This window comes from Centrocercus urophasianus, unplaced genomic scaffold (genome assembly GCF_019232065.1).
Source record: "Centrocercus urophasianus isolate 14NV4802_14NV808 unplaced genomic scaffold, USGS_Curo_1.0 seq_11, whole genome shotgun sequence".
NCBI classification, from domain to species: Eukaryota; Metazoa; Chordata; class Aves; order Galliformes; family Phasianidae; genus Centrocercus; species Centrocercus urophasianus.
Genome location: NW_024884253.1, coordinates 61,635,131 through 61,654,752, shown reverse-complemented (window position 1 = coordinate 61,654,752; position 19,622 = coordinate 61,635,131).

Sequence of the window (19,622 nt, the reverse complement as noted above, 5' to 3'; positions counted from 1 at the left end):
TTTTTTTTTTTTTTTTTTTTTTTTTTTTTTTTTTTTTCCTTGGGGATTCTCCTTTCTCCTGCCAGACTGACTTGCACCTTCTCGATAATTTCTCCTCCCCTTGTTTTTTATACTCTTCTCCCTGCTTCCAAACCCTGTGTCTGTGTGTTTCAGTACTATCACAACCTCTGCTAAAAATAGATCTTTTTATATACCCTTCCTCCTCTCTGACCCCATCCAACACCCCTTGTTAAGGTGAGTTGTGTCTTTTCATCACTTTTTCCTTGTGTGTTGTTTTTTTTAATTTTTGTTTTTGGTTTTCGCTTTTTTTTTTGTTTGTTTGTTTTTCTTTCTTTCTTTTCTCCCTTGAAGGCAGGTTTTAGGGAGGAGGGGATGAGGAGGAGAGGATTTCACGGGAGCCAGGCATGTTGGCAGAGCCCTGTTTCCCTTCTGCAGCCTCAGCATCCTCCCGGACTGCTCCCTTTATCCCGAGGATGTAGCTAGCTGATGGAAGTGGGGAACCACTCTTCTTTAGCACTGCATGCTTGGAAGCCGCAGCAACACTCGGGAAGAAAAAAAAAGAAAAGCAAAAAGGGGAAAAAAAAAAAAAAAAAGAGGAAAAACAAAACCAGGAAAACTGCTTGTTTTCTCCTTTGCCCCCTCCTGCCCTCCCCCCACTCCCTCCTCCTTTCTGCGTTTGGTTTTCTTTCGTTCTTTCTTTTTTATTTGGTGTGTGTGTGAGAGCTTGGTTTCCGTCTTTAAGCAATTTGCAGGGGACTTGGAAAGAATTGCATGTGATGTCGGGGGGAGAGCGTGAGCGTGCACGTGTGTCTGAGTGCGCGCCTGTGTGTGCAGTGCCTCTGTTATTTTGTGTTTCTGGGATGGTGAGGGATGAAGCTTCCCCACTGCACACAGAGCGGGCAGCACGGCAGGAGCTGTGTAGAGGAATTGGTCAGGAATGCAGAAAGCACAGAGCTCCCGGCAGAGTTCAGTGCCTCGTGCTCCAGGATATCTCCCTGTGGATCCTTATAGCACCCGCGAAGTGCTGGCTCCCAGTGCTTCCTCCTCAGCAGGGCAGTGCCTGGAGAAGCAACTCCGGGGCTGAGGGAGAGGAGATGGGAGTGTTCCCGGTCCTCAGTGCTATTCCAGGGTAAGAGAGTGTTGTGATCAGAGCTGAGAGATCACTTGCGATCACTTATTAGTATTGTTAAAGGAGAGGTGAAGCGTTGTGGCTGTGGGCAGCCAGCAGCATCTCTGCAAACAGGTTTACTTTCCAATCCCAAAGTTGTTTCAGGCTGTTTTCCCTCCCTCGGCTGCGCAGCTAACTGTTCCGACTGACAACAGAAATGTGTTCCTGCAGTAAACCCCTCTGTTTGGAAACTGCTGGGGAGCAATCTATTATTCAGAGGCAATCAAGTAACTTATTTGTTTCATGGATTTTTTTTCCCCAGTCTTTTAGTGTGCTTTCAACTCTATATTTCACCTATGTGCATGAAGTGGGATGATATAGATTTTAGTTGCATTTTAACGATGAGTTGAGGCATAACTTGCAGGGTGCCATTTGCAAAGTGTCATTTGATATAAAGCAAAATAACAGCCCCCTAGCTCTTTTTCAGGGATTTTTCCTGTCTCCATTGCTTGTTTCACAACAAGCAAGTGATTTTGGTATTGAACTTGGAAGGCAAACATGCTACACAGTGGTGCACAGTTCCAAACACTCAGAGCTCAAAAAGATGACGCGTCTGAATGTGAAACTTGAGTGTATTAGGAGATCTACTGGATCCAAACTGCATGAAAGAGCACCTTGTGTACCTAATTTTCTAACAGGTTGGATCATTTTTGCAACCTGAAAGTTGACAAATGAAATAAAAAGGTTGTTGTTACCTGTCTGGATACAGGAACAGCTCTGTTCTCTGTCTAGTTAATGCAATCCCAGTAACATCACCTTCCACACACTGCATAGATGATGTTCAACAAAAATGGGCAGTCACAGGATATGTCTTAAGCTCTCAAGACTCACCGTTTCTCCTTCTTATTAGACGACAATAAAATAATTTACACTGATTTGCCTTGGGGTTTTTGTTCTGCTGGCACAGGCTGGTGTTGCAAAAACAGGAAATGTGCTCCAAGTGCGTTGTGCCATTCTGAGTGCTGAGTAGCAGTGAGGGAAGGAACACCTGATGCCCTTTGCATAGGGAAAGAGAAGAAAACAGCCCGGTGCAGCAGCTTCTTATATACGTAAATAAGGGTGATGCACATTGGCTTGTCAGCCACTGGTCTGCTGAATCCCAGCTACTGGCTAAACATTGTGTTGGTAAGCACTGTGGTGTGATTTTTACTATTTGATAGAGTTTGCTGGTAATACCGCATGTGGCAGAGATCTCGTGTTCGCTGATGGGAGTCGTGCCTGTTTGTTTAATCCAGAGGACAGTGAACTCACAACTCCTGCTGAAGTTACCAGCAGTTACATGAAGACAGCAGTTGTCAGGATTTTTTACCTCAGTACAGCCGGATTTAGGATATTTCTAAGGGATACAGTTGAACAGATCTGTAATGTGTTATTTTATTTAGATTTTACACTGGGTGCAATTAGGACCTGTTTAGGAAAAATGCATTATTTTTGACACTAAAATTTGTCGGTAGATGGAAAACTTTTGCATTGTTTTTATCTTGGGATTTTCAGGAGAGTTCCCTTGGTGCTAGTTAGCTGTTGGTAACCAATCAGCATTACACTAAGTTCTTTATGTAGTGTTTGTTAATTTTTGATGTTGAAAAAGGGAAAAAAAAAAAAAAGAAAAAAAAAAAAAGACTGGTTAATGTGTTCCTTTATCATAACAGCTGAAATACAAAAGGACTTTCAGCTGGATACAAAAATACTAAAGCAAGGTTAACATGGAGTTTGATCTGGTGGCTGTTCCCACTGACATGAATGGCAGCACAGCAACACTCGGATCATTGTATCGTCTGTGACCTGTGATGAAACTTGTCTTTAATTTATGTTTTGAGCCTTAGATAAAGCCTGCAGTTATTCACCTCTTAAGCTTTTCTTGCTCTTGAAACGTGCCCTATAAAGTGTGAACTGCTGTAAGCAAAGTAATGGGAAGAGAGTTCAGGAGTCACTCTGACTTTGTGTAGTTTATTGTTATAAAAGTAACGTGGTGCTTGTCTCTACTGCTTTGTTAGCCAATTATTTCCTTCTGTTATCACACTTTATTATTCTGCAGTGTCATCCTAAAATGCTTGGTCAAGGAGTTTCCATCACATGGATGTGGGTCTTCCACAACTGAAGAGTGTGTTTGGTCCTATCCTAACTCACAACTACCCCTTCATTTTAGTAGCAATTCATTGCAGGACAAAATTGCCATTACAGTCAGACATATTTACTGAGGAACCTATTACAGTATTGGATTTTCTTAATTTTTTATCAAGGAAATGAAAACCACCATAGTATTGTTTAGGACTTTGAGGGGGGGGATGCTGTAGTCTTATCTATGACCACGGAGATTGTAATCACATATATGTTAAAGAGCAGTAGCATTATTCATCTGAAAGCAAATTACTCTGTTTTCTCCGTAAATCCCATCATCTTCACTAGATTTAAGTGGTACTGTGTGTTTCAAACTGAGTACTTGTAATTTTAAGACATTTAAATGAATGAGGTTACTTTATGCAAACCTGATTTTTTTATTTGCATTTTGTCTGCTGGAAATACAGTTTTCATAATAAACTAATACATATGTATATATATTTTTGTGCTGCACTTGCTTGCACATGGAAGAAAATTAGTATTGTACTTCTGGGAGCTGTGCATAACTGAAACATCAAGTGCGGATCTGCGCTGCCTTCAGCTTTGTTCCCAGCCTTGGTGGATGTGGATGAGTGTCAGTGATGACGAGTGCTGGCGAGGAGGTGCATGGCGAGGAGAAGAGGCTGGCTCTTAGGGAAACCAGGGAGTTTAATCCTGGTGTTGGAGTAGCTGTATCCTCCAGGGCTAAGTAGCAAGTGGCTTCCTCACCCTTAGCAGCAGTGAAACTCCTATCTCAGTTTGCATTCTGTGATCTGCTTGTTTTTTCCTCTGTATTACAGTAGATATGGAAGTTTTAATTACAGTGTAGTAGAGCTAGTGCAGTTCTCTGGCTCTCTGATGACAACTGTTTGTAGGAGGTCAGTGGAAAGTAATTGTGGAGATGAGGCTCCAGAGACAATGTTTCATCTTTGTAGTTCTATTTACACCAGTTTTCCATGTATTTATATATTGCTGTTGTACCCTACTTGCCTTCTGTAGAGAGTTTTCAGGAGGGCAGAAAATATTGTTCACCTTCTGGAATAACAATGTAACAACTTCTCCCATTCGCTCAGCCCCAGCCAGATGAAGGACAGCAAAAAATTTGACATGACTATGAAATTTCATGCTTTACGGCAGGAATCACATTTTTAAGCATAATCCAAAGGGAATGATCTTTTCAAAATGACACAGGGGTGGCGTTTCCTTGACCGGTGTTGACCTCTTTGTGGCAGCCCGATGAATTCCTGGGTGAGGTGGGATGTGGTCAGTTTCTCCAATAGGGACCACTGTCATGGCTCCATGTTGGCAGCTGGAGTGGCTATCCCAGCACTGCAGTGAGACCAGTAACAAAATGCAAACTTTGTTTATAGGAAAAAATACATAACGCAATCTTGATTTCTGCTGACAAACAGTGTCTCTAATCGGATTCATGAATCCAAGTGTTTAATCTGTTTACCTTGCAACATCTGTGACTTTCTCATCTACGTGGCAAATATATTTAAATACTGTGGGCAGTTGATAAACTATAAGGTAGAAAAAAGCTTATCTTCTGGAAATGAAAGATAAAATTCTTACTTTTTACTCGTTTTGGGGGAGGGTCTTTGGTTCTTGACTACACCTTATTTGATTAACATCTGTCTCTTAGTCTGCATAAAAATAGTTGCAAGAAAGGTTTGCTATTATTAATTTTAAACAGTCTTTTCTGCGTGCTTTTAAAAAAGAAGTTCCGTTTCATAATGAAGTTTTAGAGTAGGCTGCTGAGGTATGATGAGAACTCAATCCCCTTAATGACTGGTTGTTAGCATGCTTTGATTAATATAAATGACATATATAGTGACAAGGTCTTTTTAAAACTTACTAGCACTTTGCATACAACGGTGGCTTTTATAATGACTCATCTGGAGCTCCCATAGAGAAAGTACAAAAACTTTGAGCAAATTAAAGCAGTTGGATTGAGCTCAGTAGAATAAAATAGACATTATAGTTCAGTTCCCTTATCTGTCCTATCTTTTCATCTGGGTGAGTTCAGTGTGGATCATGTCTATAAGCCAGCCATACAAGTTTGGGGCAGCACCTTTAGATTGTAATGGCTGCTTCAGTAATTTAGGTTGAGATACACCAATACTTGATGGCAATATGTTGAATGGCAGGGAGCATCAGCTGGGAAATAAATAGGACCCTGAGGTGGGCTTAGAAAATCTCTGAAGAAAAGAAACAAACAAAAAAAAAATCAGTCTTTCTTCAAAAGAAAGATGGCCATAGAGTATATCTAAACTTCCTTGACATTAAGTGGCTGTTCTTATGTATGACAGAATCTCAACTACATGGTGGCAATGAGAATCCTAATGAAATGCATCCAACCCAGTAGACTAACTTCACAAGAGCAGTAAAGGGAGAACTTTACAACTGTAATATTTGTATTTAGACAGGAAAGTTTATGGTCCCTGCTCTTGTTATAATATCAGTGGACAGGTGTGTCCTGTTTTATTTGTGTAACTTTTGAAAAGATTTATGCATCCTAGATTCAATAATGAATGGAGGAGTAGATTTACTCTAGAAAAATATGGAAATTCAAAATTAGAGCTCATCTTCAGCTTAACCATTGCCGAAGTTTGGTCTGTGCTTTGGGAGCTCTTGTGGCCCCAACAAACCTCTCATTAACTGCCGATCTGCATAGATTTAAGATGGATTAGTATAGTTGAGGCTGTGTGCAGCAGTTCCTGGTCATGTTCCTCAGTTTCAGTGCTTCCCTAAGTGAGAAACTCCAGAAACAGGCTCACAGAACAGTGACAACGTGGAAAGTGTGAAGTATTGCCATTATTATCTCAGAGAAGCTTATCTTGTATGAGATGCATCTGTTCCGAGCACCCCACATAGGCTAAGATTCCTTGGCAATATTACCAAATTTCAGCAGTGTCTCACTGCTCAATTAATGTGGCAGTATGAAATAAATTGAATGTACTGTCTAAAATTCACAGTCTAAATAAAAAACACGGTTAGTTGTAAGAACACTCTAAAAGTATTAACTATACATGATTGTGCAAATCTAAGGCTTTAGCCATAAGCTTCCCAATGTCCACCTATATGCAAGAATTTTTTTTTCTTTGTTTGTATTTTTACCTGGTAGAAATACTTTATGAAATCTAGAAGCAGGTGAATACTTCATAAGTAATAATTCCATATCTTAGATATTACAGACATCAACTAATGAGTCATCACAGCAAACCCCTTTGGGTTTTGTACTACCTGTGTAAAATTTTAAGCAATAAAAACAAAATGTGAGGAAACAGGAGAATTTATCATAGAAGCATAGAATATCCTGAGTTGGAAGGGACCCATAAGGATCATCAAGTCCAATTCCTGGCTCCACCCAGGACCATCTAAAAATCAGGCCATTTGTCTGAGAGCATTGTCCAATGCTTCTTGTGTTCTAGCAGGCTCGGTTCCATTACCTTTTATAATTAGCTTTCAGGAGTAGTTGTGATGTGTAGACTAGGGAAGAAGCGTTGATTTGAATGTTCTTAGCTATCAGGTTAGTTTTAAGGCTTTTTACCCTTTTTTAGTGGGGATCAGCTCCTTCACGAGCGTTCTGGGGATAAGGGCTGGCAGAGACTTCTTGCCAGGAAACGTAGAACCTGGAAAGTGGGGGATTTTGCAATTTCTTCTTTCTGGAAGTAAAATTTGCAGTGCCATATGGATAATATGGGATCATCTACTCCTCTGAGATCTTTCCTGTGCATATTGCGAAGACAAGCTCAGGCTAGATCTTTAAGGCCAAAATCTAAACAGCAACTTCTGATTTACAAGCAGACACAGATTTTGCTTGTGTCTAGTGAGAAGGGGCTGTACACTTCACTTGAAGTATAATAGAAAGATCAGCTTGAGTTCATAGAATCAGAATCATAGAGTGGCTTGGGTTGGAAGGGACTTCAAGGATCATCAAGCTCCAACACCCCTGCTGCAGGCAGGGCCACCAACCTTCATATGTATTACTAGACCAGGCTGCCCAGAGCCCCATCGAACCCGGCCTTGAACACCTGATCTGAATTCTTGCTACTGCTGGAAAGGGAGTCTTGCACACTCTGCATTCCCGCCCCTCTGCAATTGATGATAAGCAAAAAGAAAAGTTAATCCAGATCAGCACTTGAGTCCAGCAGACTAACTGCTCATCTCAGTATGTGGCTCCTTGAAGATAAAGAATTGGGGGACACGAGGATGGGCAGCATAATATTGATTGAGGATGGTCACAAAACTGTGTTCTTGATCTAAAAGTCCTCATAAGATTCAGAGTTGGAAATGATTTAGAAGGGAGTCTGGTTAGGGTGACACTGGTAAAATGCTTCACATTTCTCTGGGGAAAAAAAAAATTGTGGAAAAATAAGAAGAAAATCAGAATAAAGTACCATCATAGAAAAACAGCGAGAGATTAGAATATGTTTTTATAATAAATGAAATAAGAAAGCACTTAGAGAGATCTTATTGACCATCATTTTTATGACTTTTTAAATATTAAGTGGGACAGTTAGATTATGCACAAATACACACGCAATCACACTATGGATTCTGCTCTTTGAAGGAGAGAGTTGAAAAAGAACAGCACCCAGAGCTATAAGAAATAAGATGCTGACAGATGATGCCATGCTGTCTAGACTAGAATAAAAGATGTATGGTAAAAACTTAGCTAACTTGTTTAAATAAAATATTTTAAAATTCCAAGAAATCACAAGTGCTAGTTTGATGATCTTAGATTTTACTTTGATCATCTTCTGTGAGTTCTGGTGTTTTTTCATAACATTTTTAAAATGCTACTTTATCTCCCTTTAAGTATACCTATGGAGAATTGCATACTCATAAGAAGATATGACTGATTCTTCTGGGTTATCCAGTTCAGTCTCTTGCTCTTATAGCCAAGATATCAAATATAATTCCTTTCATGTACTGATCAGACTCTTCCTTACAACTACTTAGGGATTATTTAGTTCCTGCACTACAAATTTGGAGGCTTTTTCAGACCTCTGGTTTCATTTCTCTTTAAATATGACCATGGCCTGCTTATATTACTTTGTTCTCAATCTAATCTTGTACTTCTGCTTCAGTGGTGTTTTCTGCACTGCGCTTAATACCTCAAAGAATAGAGCAGTTCTGCTCCTTAAAAAACAAAATTCTTGTGTGACAGAGTTTAGTTCTGGTTAAGAGTCCTAAGCTATTGTGGAAGATAGATAATATTTGGAGGTAGACACAAGAAGGTTTTCATGGTGTTCCTAGTTCACACCATGAGCTGATTCCTAGCAGTCTTTGGTATTGACCTTCAGAGTGTGATGTGCCAGGCGTTAACTCACATTTTTCCTTCGGGGTAGGTTTTGTCTTTAGATGCATCGTGCTCTACAGGGTTTTTGCAGACTCATTTCCATTTGGCTTGCTTCTGTTTTCTTACTATAAATAGTTTTAGTAAGGCAGAAGCAACCTTTGTTTATAGTTTGAATAAACTCTGTTTCTCTGTTGGATTAAATTTCAGTTGCTGAAAGTGGACGCTTTGACACTTATAAACAGACCCAATATTCTAAACGTTAATCTTACACATAGGAGGTAGCCATTATCAGACTGCCCAACAATCTTAATCAAGAATGCCTTGGGTTTCATGTGGATTTACTACTTGTATTTTGTTACGGAAATTAGTATAGTAAGTTTTGATTCTGGACCCATTTCCTAATTTTGAAGTTACTGAGAAAAGGGATACGTACATTTTATTTCCATTCCCTGAAGTATAATGTAAACAGAAGATGGCAAGTGCAAGCGGATGACCTTTTTAGATCTCAGGAATTTAATTGAAATGGTTTTATTTTGAAAAGTGAGGGGCATTAGTTCTTAATATTTTCAATTTGCTCTTTATTTTCTTAAAAACAAAGAAGTCATGATACTGAAGCTTTTAAATCATTTGCAGCTTTAAAGTAATTTCCCTAATGCATAAAGTATTTTAACTAATGTTTCACAGACAAGGGTGTATACTCTCTTATCACATTTATATGACTGTGCCTGTCTTTATCAAGTTCAAGTATGCAAACCATTTTATACAATACTATGCTATGTAAGTGGATTGGTGTTCTGTATGTCATTAAAATAAAATTAAAACAACAACAAAAAACCTACCAGTGACAGAAAACCAGCATCTTACTACAAGGGCTGCTCCAGAAGTAATGCTTCCCATTTTTTTTTATGTTGGCCCATGACATCACAGGCAGATGTTGGTGGCACTGCAGTAGAGGTTGAACCTTCCTGCCCATAATGGGTTATATTTTATTGCAGGTGTCAGCAGAGGGGCAGTTTGACAAAATGGCATCTGACATGGAAACACACACTCCATGCATAAAAAAATTGCACTTGCTGAAATTCACCAATGCATGCTGATCACTGATGGAGACCAAACAGTGGGTGTGAGCACAGTGAGGAGGTATGTGGTGCATTTCAGCAGTGGCAACAGTGACAGTGGGTCACCTCTGCTGGTGAGATTTTTATGAGCTCTTGTTCATTGCTGGCAAGAAAAGTGTACCTTATGGTGGTGACTGAAAAAGAGTGTTCTGTAGCTGAGAATTTGCTCTGTTAAATAGTGTTATTGTGTTCTTCATGTTGGTTGTAGTTTCCACAGAAATAAATAGGAGGCATTACTTTTGGAGCAACCTATTTCTATTCCTTGTCATTAGCGTTCTGTCACCTTGATTGGTAAAAGACATAGTTCTGTTATTTACTAAACGTGGAAAACTATTTACTGTAATATTTATAAATGCTGCAGCAATACTAGAATAAGCAAAGTGAAGTCCTGCAGCAGCTGGAACTGTAACTCATATGAGCTGCCCAGCACCAGATGCTCCCTCCTTTCTGCTTTCCCCTGTGCCCGTTAATATTTGCCTTGCTGGCAGAATGACTTTAGGCATCTTATCTGCAAGGTCTTAGTCAATTAGTAATGAGCTACCTTTCCTCCTGGTGTAGATGTCCTGTTCATCAAAAAGGTTCTTATCAGAGCAGTAAGATTTATGTATACATAGGCAGATAAATAACTTCACTCCCTGGATTTGTCCTGTTTAACCTAATGGGGCTGCAGTTCAGTTTCTCATTTGAGTAGGAGTATGCTCTGAGTCATACCAGTCCTGCAGACCTGGGCATGGAAGAGATTCAAGATCTGTGTTGGAGAGTAAATTATCAGCATGTGCCTGCAGAACAGTTGGGCTCAGAAGGATGTAGCCTGGTGTCCTTTGCAGTGCCTCTGTTCAGAAAAGTGAAATATTTTTGCTGGTTGAAAAGAATGCAGCAGTTTTCAGAGTTGTTGTTTCTGTGGTGGTTATTTAAAAAAAAAAAAAAAAAGAAAAAATTTTGGATTAGAAAATGAACGGTTGATCTCGCTGATATTTCACAACACCGTGTGACCTGTTTTCATAGGATGCTTTGGATAGTTTTTGAATTTTATTTTATTTTTCCCACATGCTGTTACTATGGTAAGAATCAGTGCATAAGAGCAGCAGCAGAAAAAAAAGCCCACAACAACAGTATGAGCAAAGCAAAACAACACTTGGGAAATATGACAAAAACACTGTAAGATCTTTGCGTTTTCTAGGACAGCATAGAGCCTGTCTGGAGTCTTCAATGAGATCCTGTCAGAAGAATTTGAAAACTGCGGTCAGCACCTCTCTGGTTGTTCATGCATTACTTTTTCAAGGCTTGCAAAATAACTCAAGAAAGTCAATTTGTTTATTAATAAGTTTATAATGGCTACAGAGGAATTCTCAACTCCTTTAGAAAATTTTAGGTGCTCCACAAATCAGGATGGAACATATGAAGGAATTAAAGTCAGAGCAAAATGTGCTGGGTTAATGGAGCTAAGAAAATAAAATGAGAGATTTCAAGCTTTTGGGGATTGTACTGAGCTGATGTAGCCCAAAGTTTACTCAGTTTGAATATCAGATTTCAGTTGACAGGCTGATCAGGGAGGTGGTGATCACTGTCCCTGGAGGTGTTCAAGAAATATGTGAAAGTGGCACTGAGGGACATGGTTTACTGGGCATGGTGGAGAGGGTTTGCCAGTTGGACTAGATCAGGCACGTCCAACCACAGCTTGCAGGCTGTATGTGGTCCAAGACAGCTCTCATTGTACCATGCCACCTGCTGTGTGCCATCATGGCAGCAGCTCTTCACTGCTTAAACACCTGGTCTGGCCCAGGTGCACAGTCATCACTCAGCACAACTAAACATTGTTGAGCTACTAACCCTGTCTGGGATGAAACCAGGGCATGGGGAGAGCATGGTGCAGTGCTCCGTGTTATGGTAAATAAGTTAATGGATTTTGATAAATTGACTAAACACAGTCCTGTGAATAGTGAAAATTATGCAGTCCTGCTATCCGTTTGATAAAAGGATTTAGACTAGGCTTCAAGATTGCAAAAAAAATCATCATTTTTTTTGTTTTATTTGCAACTCCATTTTCAATCAACATAAATACATTATGTGGCAGTTTTTAAAAGAAACATGTTTCTTTTCAACATGAAAGTTTGATATTTCTTTACAAGACTTCTAAGCTCTATCTTAACAGAGAGAAATATCCCTCACTTCACAGTCATGCCTTATTTATGTCACCACTTTTTGGTCATACGTGCATTTGTGAACAATTATTTTCAAGGATGAAGCACAGGAAGAGTAAAATTTCATCAAAAATCTCTGATGAATGCCTTGAGAACTCACTATGAATTGCAACCACCGCCATCAAACCAGATGGAGACATCAGTTTAACAAAGACAAGGTCACATATCCCAATAGTTTGACGGCTTTGTTGCTCCTTTTTTTTTTTTTTTTTTTTTTTTTTGGTATGTTTTAATGATAATTAAAAAATATAACATTAACAATTAATAAGCTTTGTTATGTTAACTGTTGTATGGGAACTGCTTAGTCACAGCCTGAACCTCTGATTGATCACCTGAGGCGAATCATGAGTCAGCCACAGGAGCACAGGTGAAGGCAATTCTCCTGTGCTGCCGGAAGGGGTGGAGCCAGGCTCCAGCTCTTCTGGACCCATTTAAGAGCTGTGGGGGAAGGATCTCTTCTGGAAATCTGCTCTATTGGAGTTTTGTGAGTGAGCCCAGGATAGGGGTAAGCTGTCTGTCTATTCTCTTTTTGCTATCGTAATCTGCTTTGCCAAACTCTCTTGTTTATTTCATAATTGTAACATCTTAATATTCATTGATTATACAACTCTATTATGTATTTTAAGAGGGCTACTCTGAAAGCAATGCCTCCTGTTTTGTGATGTTGGCCTACAACGGTAGTATGGCAGAAGTTGGACGTTCCCACCAATATTTGATTATATTTTGTTGCCGTGTGATAGATGGCAGCAGAGGGGCAGTCTCGTGAAATGATGTCTGCTGTAGAAGTGCATGTGAAGCAAGGATGTGTTGTTGAATTCTATCGTGTGGAAGAAAATGCATCTACTGATATTAATCTGCACTTGTGAACATGTGAGTGTAGTGAGGTGGTGAGTTACAGCAGTGGCAACAGCAACAGCGGGTCTGCTCCGCTGATGCAGATATTTATAAATGTGTTATGTAGGTTCTTGTTCATTGCTTTTGAAAATGCATAGCTAATAGTGGTGACTGTATTGAAGAGTATTGTTTTGTAGCTGAGAATGCGCTTAGTTTAGTAGTGTCATTATGTTCATTGTAGCAGGGGTAGTTTCCATGGTAATAAATAGGAGGCATTACTTTTGGGGCAACCTTTGTTAATTCCTCCCTAGACAATTCCTTTTCAATCAGTGTGGCTCATGCAAGCCAAAAGGTCAGACGCCCACAGACTAGGTGATCTGTGGTCTTTCCCAACCGTAATGATTCAATGATTCTAAGTAACGATAAAATTGGATGAGTGCAAGAACTGGGAAATACCAGCTGTGGCCTGTGATGGCATGTTGAACTCCTATGTAGTAAAGGTTGTTTATTCAGAAGCTTCCAGACTTAATTGCTCCAACTCTGTTACCAACTGTACTTGTATACCAGAGCCTGCTAAACAGAGATCCTGTTGGAGGTGGTTCTGAATTTATTGAGCAGTTTAAAATAGTACCAGCAGTTACAGGCAACTGATGTGCACAGTGAATACAGATGAGTTCAGTCTGACCTCTGTCCATTACAGAAGAGGAGCTAGGGAAACTGACCAAGAGTTTAATCCAAATTTAGCGTTTGTCATCATGAATGAGGGGACTTCTTAACATAGTCTCACCAATCCAGACTACCTAAGATATCACATCAGTGTTATATGCAGAAGAGTAGATGGAAACTATTAAAAAAATGTTTATTCAGAGGTTTATTTCATTCATCAGGTTACAGTAAATTCAGTTATTTTTAGAACAGACATCTCAGATGTAAAGTTGGTGACCTCATGCTGAAACCAACATCCATTCCAAACCGTACAGAGTTTGCATTATGATTGTGTTTGTAACAACTGTTTTAGGAAGCAGGGTGACCTTCAGATGTCCTGGCCTCAACTCTCAGTAGCCTTGTTTAGGCCTACATGAGTGCTTTTAGGGCTAGCTTTCTACTCTTGGGAGTGCTTAACGCCCAATTAATTTTGAAACATTGTGTGAAATCTCACTTACGTGCTGGTTTGTGGGCAGTGGTGGAGGTGCCTCCTTAGCTGCAGAGGGATTTACCTGAGGTTTTTCTCCTGAGGGATGCTGCCAAAGGCCAACTTGGCAATCCTGAGCTTGGATGATCCTTCTGCCTGCTAGCATAAATGCTTTCATATTGTGTGAAGACAGTGGAGATCAATAGTAATGAGAGTGAGGAAGCAATAGGATCATCTGGCTGAAAATGCAGGCCTCTTGGAAAATCTTTCTAATATCCTGTCCTGAACTTCTGTTGATACTAAAAATGAATTTATTCTGAGGACTTCTCTGAAAGTTCTGCATGCTTTCTGTCTTTGTGAGTATTAGATGTGGATATTTTACATCAGTACACAGAATAACTGGTATTTTCAGACTCTTCTGCTTGAAGGCTTATGACAGCCTGTTTCTTGCTTCTTTCTTGTCTGCATTAACTTTTGTATCCATTCACCAGTATGAACCAAAATTTGCAGTAGGGCTGATGTATGGGAACTGCTGAGTCACGGCCTGAACCTCTGATTGATCACCTGAGGTGAGCCATGAGTCAGCTAGAGGAGCACAGGTGAAGGCAATTCTTCTGTGCTCCTAGACCTATTTAAGAGCTGGCTACCTGTGGGGAAGGATCTCTTCTGGAGATTGCCTCTGCTGGTGTTTTGTGGTGAGCCCAGCATAAGGGTAAGCCTTCCATTTATTCTCTTTTGTAATCATAGTCTACTTTGCCTAACTCTCTTGTTTATTTTGTGATTATAACAGCCTAATATTCTTTGATTATACAGCTGAAGAGCTCAAAACACAACCTGCGTAGTTGCTCCAAAAGTAATGTCTTCTATTTATTTCCACGTAAACTACTACAGATGTGAAGAACACAATGACACTACTTGGTGGAGCAAATTCTTAGTTACAAAACACTTTTTCAATGTAGTCACCATGTAGCAGAAGTGTAATTCACAGCTTGAAACAGTGACTGAGCACCTGGTAGGAAGGTGTGGCCAACCTAGGAGAGCTCAGGTGTATGCAATGCACCTGAGTGACTGGAAAGGGTGGAGCCAGGATCCAGTCCTTCACACACCTCATTTAAGGGCTGGCAGTGGATGCAAGGGTGGTTGTTGTTTTGTTTTATTTTGCTGGAGGTTCCTGCATACTGGAGGCCTTCCAAAGGTAAGCAGGTTCTTTATTTCTCTGCTTACGGCTGTTGCATTTAAGGAAATTCTAACTTGCTGCAGCCTGGGACCTTGCTGCCCTGCTGTCATTGCTGCACGTTCCATCACATTACACACCCCATTAGCTATGCTTTTTTTTTTTTTTTTTTTTTTTTTGCTAGCAGTGAACAAGAACCTGCATTGTTGCACTTCTAACAGTTTACATAGCTGTCAAGAATGTAACTTGGCTTCCACATCACTGTTGCCATTGGTGAAATGCACCACTCACTGCTTCTCTATGCTCACATCCACATTTTGTTCTGTCTAAATGTTCACAAGTGCCAGTGAATGCCAGTGGGTGTCACTTCTTTCACATGAAGAAATTGAGTGGCACACCTTTGCTTCATTTGTACTTCCATGATAGATGCCATTTTGTCAGACTTCCTCTCTCTTACCATCTTTGTCACAGTAATAAAATACAGTATTGATGGAAAGGTTCAACTTCTACTGCTATACCACAACATCCATGCCTGATGTCATGGGCTAAGGTGACAAAATAGGAGGCACTGCTTTTGGAGTATCCCTTGCAGTTTCTAAAAGTTTTCTTCACTTGTGTGCCTGGATGAGGGAGAAATTGACACCGAAGGAGAGACTGCAGATTTGCCCGTGATGGGCACCAGATAAAACCTTTGACTTGTAGCATCCATAGGAGTCAGTGGCTGGATGTGTTAGAGAATTAAGGCTCTTGAAATACACCCAAATTTGTACAAAAGTAGCCTACTTTATTGCTCTCTCGCTATCACTTTTTGCATGCAATCTTTCTGTGTGGTAGCAATCCATATCCTTCATGGCCAGTCCTGGCATTTAAGGATTCTTGGCAGTGTGCAGACCTTTGGAGCTTCTGTCAGAATTGTGTTAATTTTCTCTGTTGTTATGGTTTCTGGTGTGCTTTGAATTGCCATATATTTCATTGAATAGTTTATTTAAAATGTTTCTTAAAGGAGGATGTTATTGTTACTTTTAAAATGTGGTAAGAAAAACTACTTTCTTCTTTGTAGCCCTTTTTTGAGGATGTCTTCTGACACATTAAACTTTCATTATACTTTAATTATTGATAGGAAGCATTTTCTTACCAGCATAGCACTTACAGTGAAATCACTTTTGAGGAGAAATTACTACAGGCATTTTTTGGACGAGTTTCAGTTTTGCAAATTGCTTTGTTTTTCCTTAGTACTCCTTAAATTAAAGCACAAATGATAAGCAAGATAGTTATGCTGTCATGAATCACTCAAGTTCTAATGGCCTAATGCACTAAGCCTTAATTTAGTAATATTGTATTTTTTAAAAGATGATATTGTGGATGAAATTTGAGCATACGCTGTTTTATAACTGTGCTTCCCAGAAGATATCAAATGGATTCCTCTTCTTGGTATGTTTCTAAATAATTGATATGGCCACTTCAAGCCCTTAGTAGACAAATGAATTATTGGCTGCTAGTGACAAAATTTGGTTTGGGTATAATAACTTCACAGAGACATGGCACTGCATACATCTGCTGCTCTAATTAGAAAGTTTGCCTAGGGTGCTGGTATCAGAAAGAATGGAGGAAAATAGTGCTGCGCAATCTGTTGTAACAGAGCAATTCCTGCAGAATGTGATTTATACAAGATTTCTGATTAACCCTTCCACTTCTGCTGGAATACTCAGCTGCCATTTCAGTAAGTTCTGTACAGGCAGTACTGTGTCAGCATTGTCTGGCTGGGTTGCTACGTTTAAATGCTGTCTTTATATACTAAATCTAGTGTTCCTAAGTGCTTTGCTCTTGGTGCGAAGACTGTTGCTGCTCTGTGCAACAGAAAAGACTGGGCCTTGCACCAGCAGTACAGAATGCACTAGCAATTGTGGTTCTCTGTGCTGATCCCTTTACTGATTTCTGCTAAGTCTTCAGTTTATGCTCTTTTACAGAGGCAGTAGGCATCAGGAGCAATAGCATACAAATAGTTTTGGCAGTCCAAGGATAGTCACTCATTTCTGGGGGAAAACCTGTGGAGCTGGGGCCAAAATCAGTTGCAGTGCAATGATGATCAAGAGCAGGCCTTTTTACTAGTTGGGCTGTATTGTATCTCATCCAATTTAACAGCATACAGGCTGCAGTCAAAATAAGTAGCTGTGTTTATGAGAAGAATTAATAAGAATTGTACAAGTAAGATTGGCGTTCACTTGCTTGCTGACTTTAAATTGGTAATTCACTGAATATTTCCTGGAAAAGGACCAGTTTCAACAAATACCTGTTTTTATACACACAGCAAGAGTTTGTTGTTATGGACTCAAATTCATTATAGATTTCTGAAGAAACCTGGTGGGCTTGGTGGCAAGAATAGAGGGCTAGGCCCATTTCTCCTTAACCTCATTTATGTTAATAAGTAATTTCAATACACAGCAAAGTTAAGACCCTGAAAAAAAAGCAAAGTGAAGTTTTATTTAAAGGGAAGGCATTATTTCCCAAAATGTTTGCGCTTCAGAGAAAGTGAAATGTAATCAATCACTTGAAATTTTCTTTTAGCAACCAATCCAAATATTCGACTTGATAAGTCCTAAAGGCAAGTACAGGTGTTAGAGGAGATGCAACTCTATTTTGCATGTCAAATTATCTGTTCATACTATGGTACTGCAGAGCAGTGAAGAGGTACAGCAACTTCTCACGTACAAGAATTGTTTATAAAAGCAAAATCTGATACAGAAATTGGAGAAAAGCAGCACCCTAATGTGGATGACTTCCTTTACATGTTGTATTTGAATCTTCTGTACTGATATCTTTACAGTCAGAAAAAATGAAGCAGTATGATGCAAAGGGATATCATCTCTTTCAGAGCATCCTGCCTGACTTATATTTGAACTTTCTTTTACAGTTTCAGGTCTTAGATGTTCCAAGTACTTAAGTATGTTATTAACTCCATGGTCAGTCTGGCTATTAAGTAGGCTGTTTTCAAGTGTGGATACTGAAGTATTCTTCTGGAAGGTCACAAGTGAGAATGCAAGAATGGTGTCTAGAATGTGTGTACATTAATAGATCTGTGGATAAATAGCATAGAGTCTTATGCATAAGGTCAGAAATGTTCTAAATAACGAACAGGTTGTGTTTTAGTGCCAGGATGTTGAGGGGATTGAGAAAGGAGGGGAAAAGAGGAATGCATTCCTTTGTCATTCAATTGTTCCCTTAGCAACAAACAATCAAAGAAATCTGATTAAAATGATGAGGGACTTTAGATGACCTGGTGGTTGAATTAAGTTTATTTTCCTTGTAGGGCATGCTTGAAGTGTTCTAATTATGGGTATTACAGCTTTTTTTGAGTTTAATTTCCACTAAACTGGAATTTATGATTCTAGGGAGGATCTCATAAGGGAGTGCTTTATAAAATTTCATTCCTATCGTTCTAAATGATTCTGCTTTTCAGGAATTTGTGGGTTATTAGCTTTTATGCAGTATGCTATGTTCATTTTTGTGCGTTTGACAGGCATATTATTCACATTGTAACTGGTGTTCTAGTTTCTTGTATGATTTCACTGTCCATAAAAACCTTAGGAAGAGTTAATGATATTCCTTTGAATGTACTGGTACTCTACATGCTTATTCATGTTGGACATACACCAAGACCTCTTGCGTGTCCTTTCTAAATTTCTCTTGGTACATAAGCAAAATTGAATCAATCACAGAATGATATTCCATCTTCAGCAAATATGTACTCATTATAATCTGCAATTCTGATTTATTTATTTATTTTTTTTCCTGCTTGCCTCATCAGCAGAAAAGACCATATATATAGGCAAATTCTTTTCTACACTTCTCAATTCCTCAGCCAATGGTACAAGACAAAAAGGATGTCAGGAGCTGGTTTTTACACTCACAGGGACTGTCAGAGCTGTTTGTTTTCTTCACCCATTTCAGAAATAATTGCTCTTTAATAAAAAAATAACTGTAAATCAGAAGCAACTGTCAAAAATTGCAAATGTGTCTAAAACCAAAAGTGTGATAGCCTGGAGATGTTCCAGTGGTATCTGAAATTCTGGTGGGCATATTTTCTATGAACTTGACTTTTTAACCAGTCTCATCCCTTTGTTAGTGCATCAATGGGGATGTGATAGCCAACAGTATCATGAAAAATGTAGTCAAGCCAGTCCTTCATGGCTGTGTTTAGGCGTACTGTGCTTGCTATTGCAGCAATGGCCACTGCCATGGGTGCTGGCACAGGTATGGCTGCATGCCCATGGACAGGCATACCTAGCCTCATCCTCCACTCTCACAGGTACGGTTGTGCTCAGACACAGGACACAGCCTTGCACAGGCCAATCTGGGCCCGGCGTCAGGAAAGCCAAGGGACTTCTGCCTTACCCTCACTGCTGATTCCAATCGCCTCCTGATCTTGCTGTTGGCTGGAAGGACTTTAAGGGCACTTTGTGCCTTCACTTTCCTCTCTTGAACTATATAACTTCATCTGCTTTTCCTGCCCAGGGAGCAGCCCTCTTTGTTCTCTCCAGGGTAGCTGTGTCTCGGTGGCGTTACTGTGTCTCGGTGGCGTTACTGTGTCTC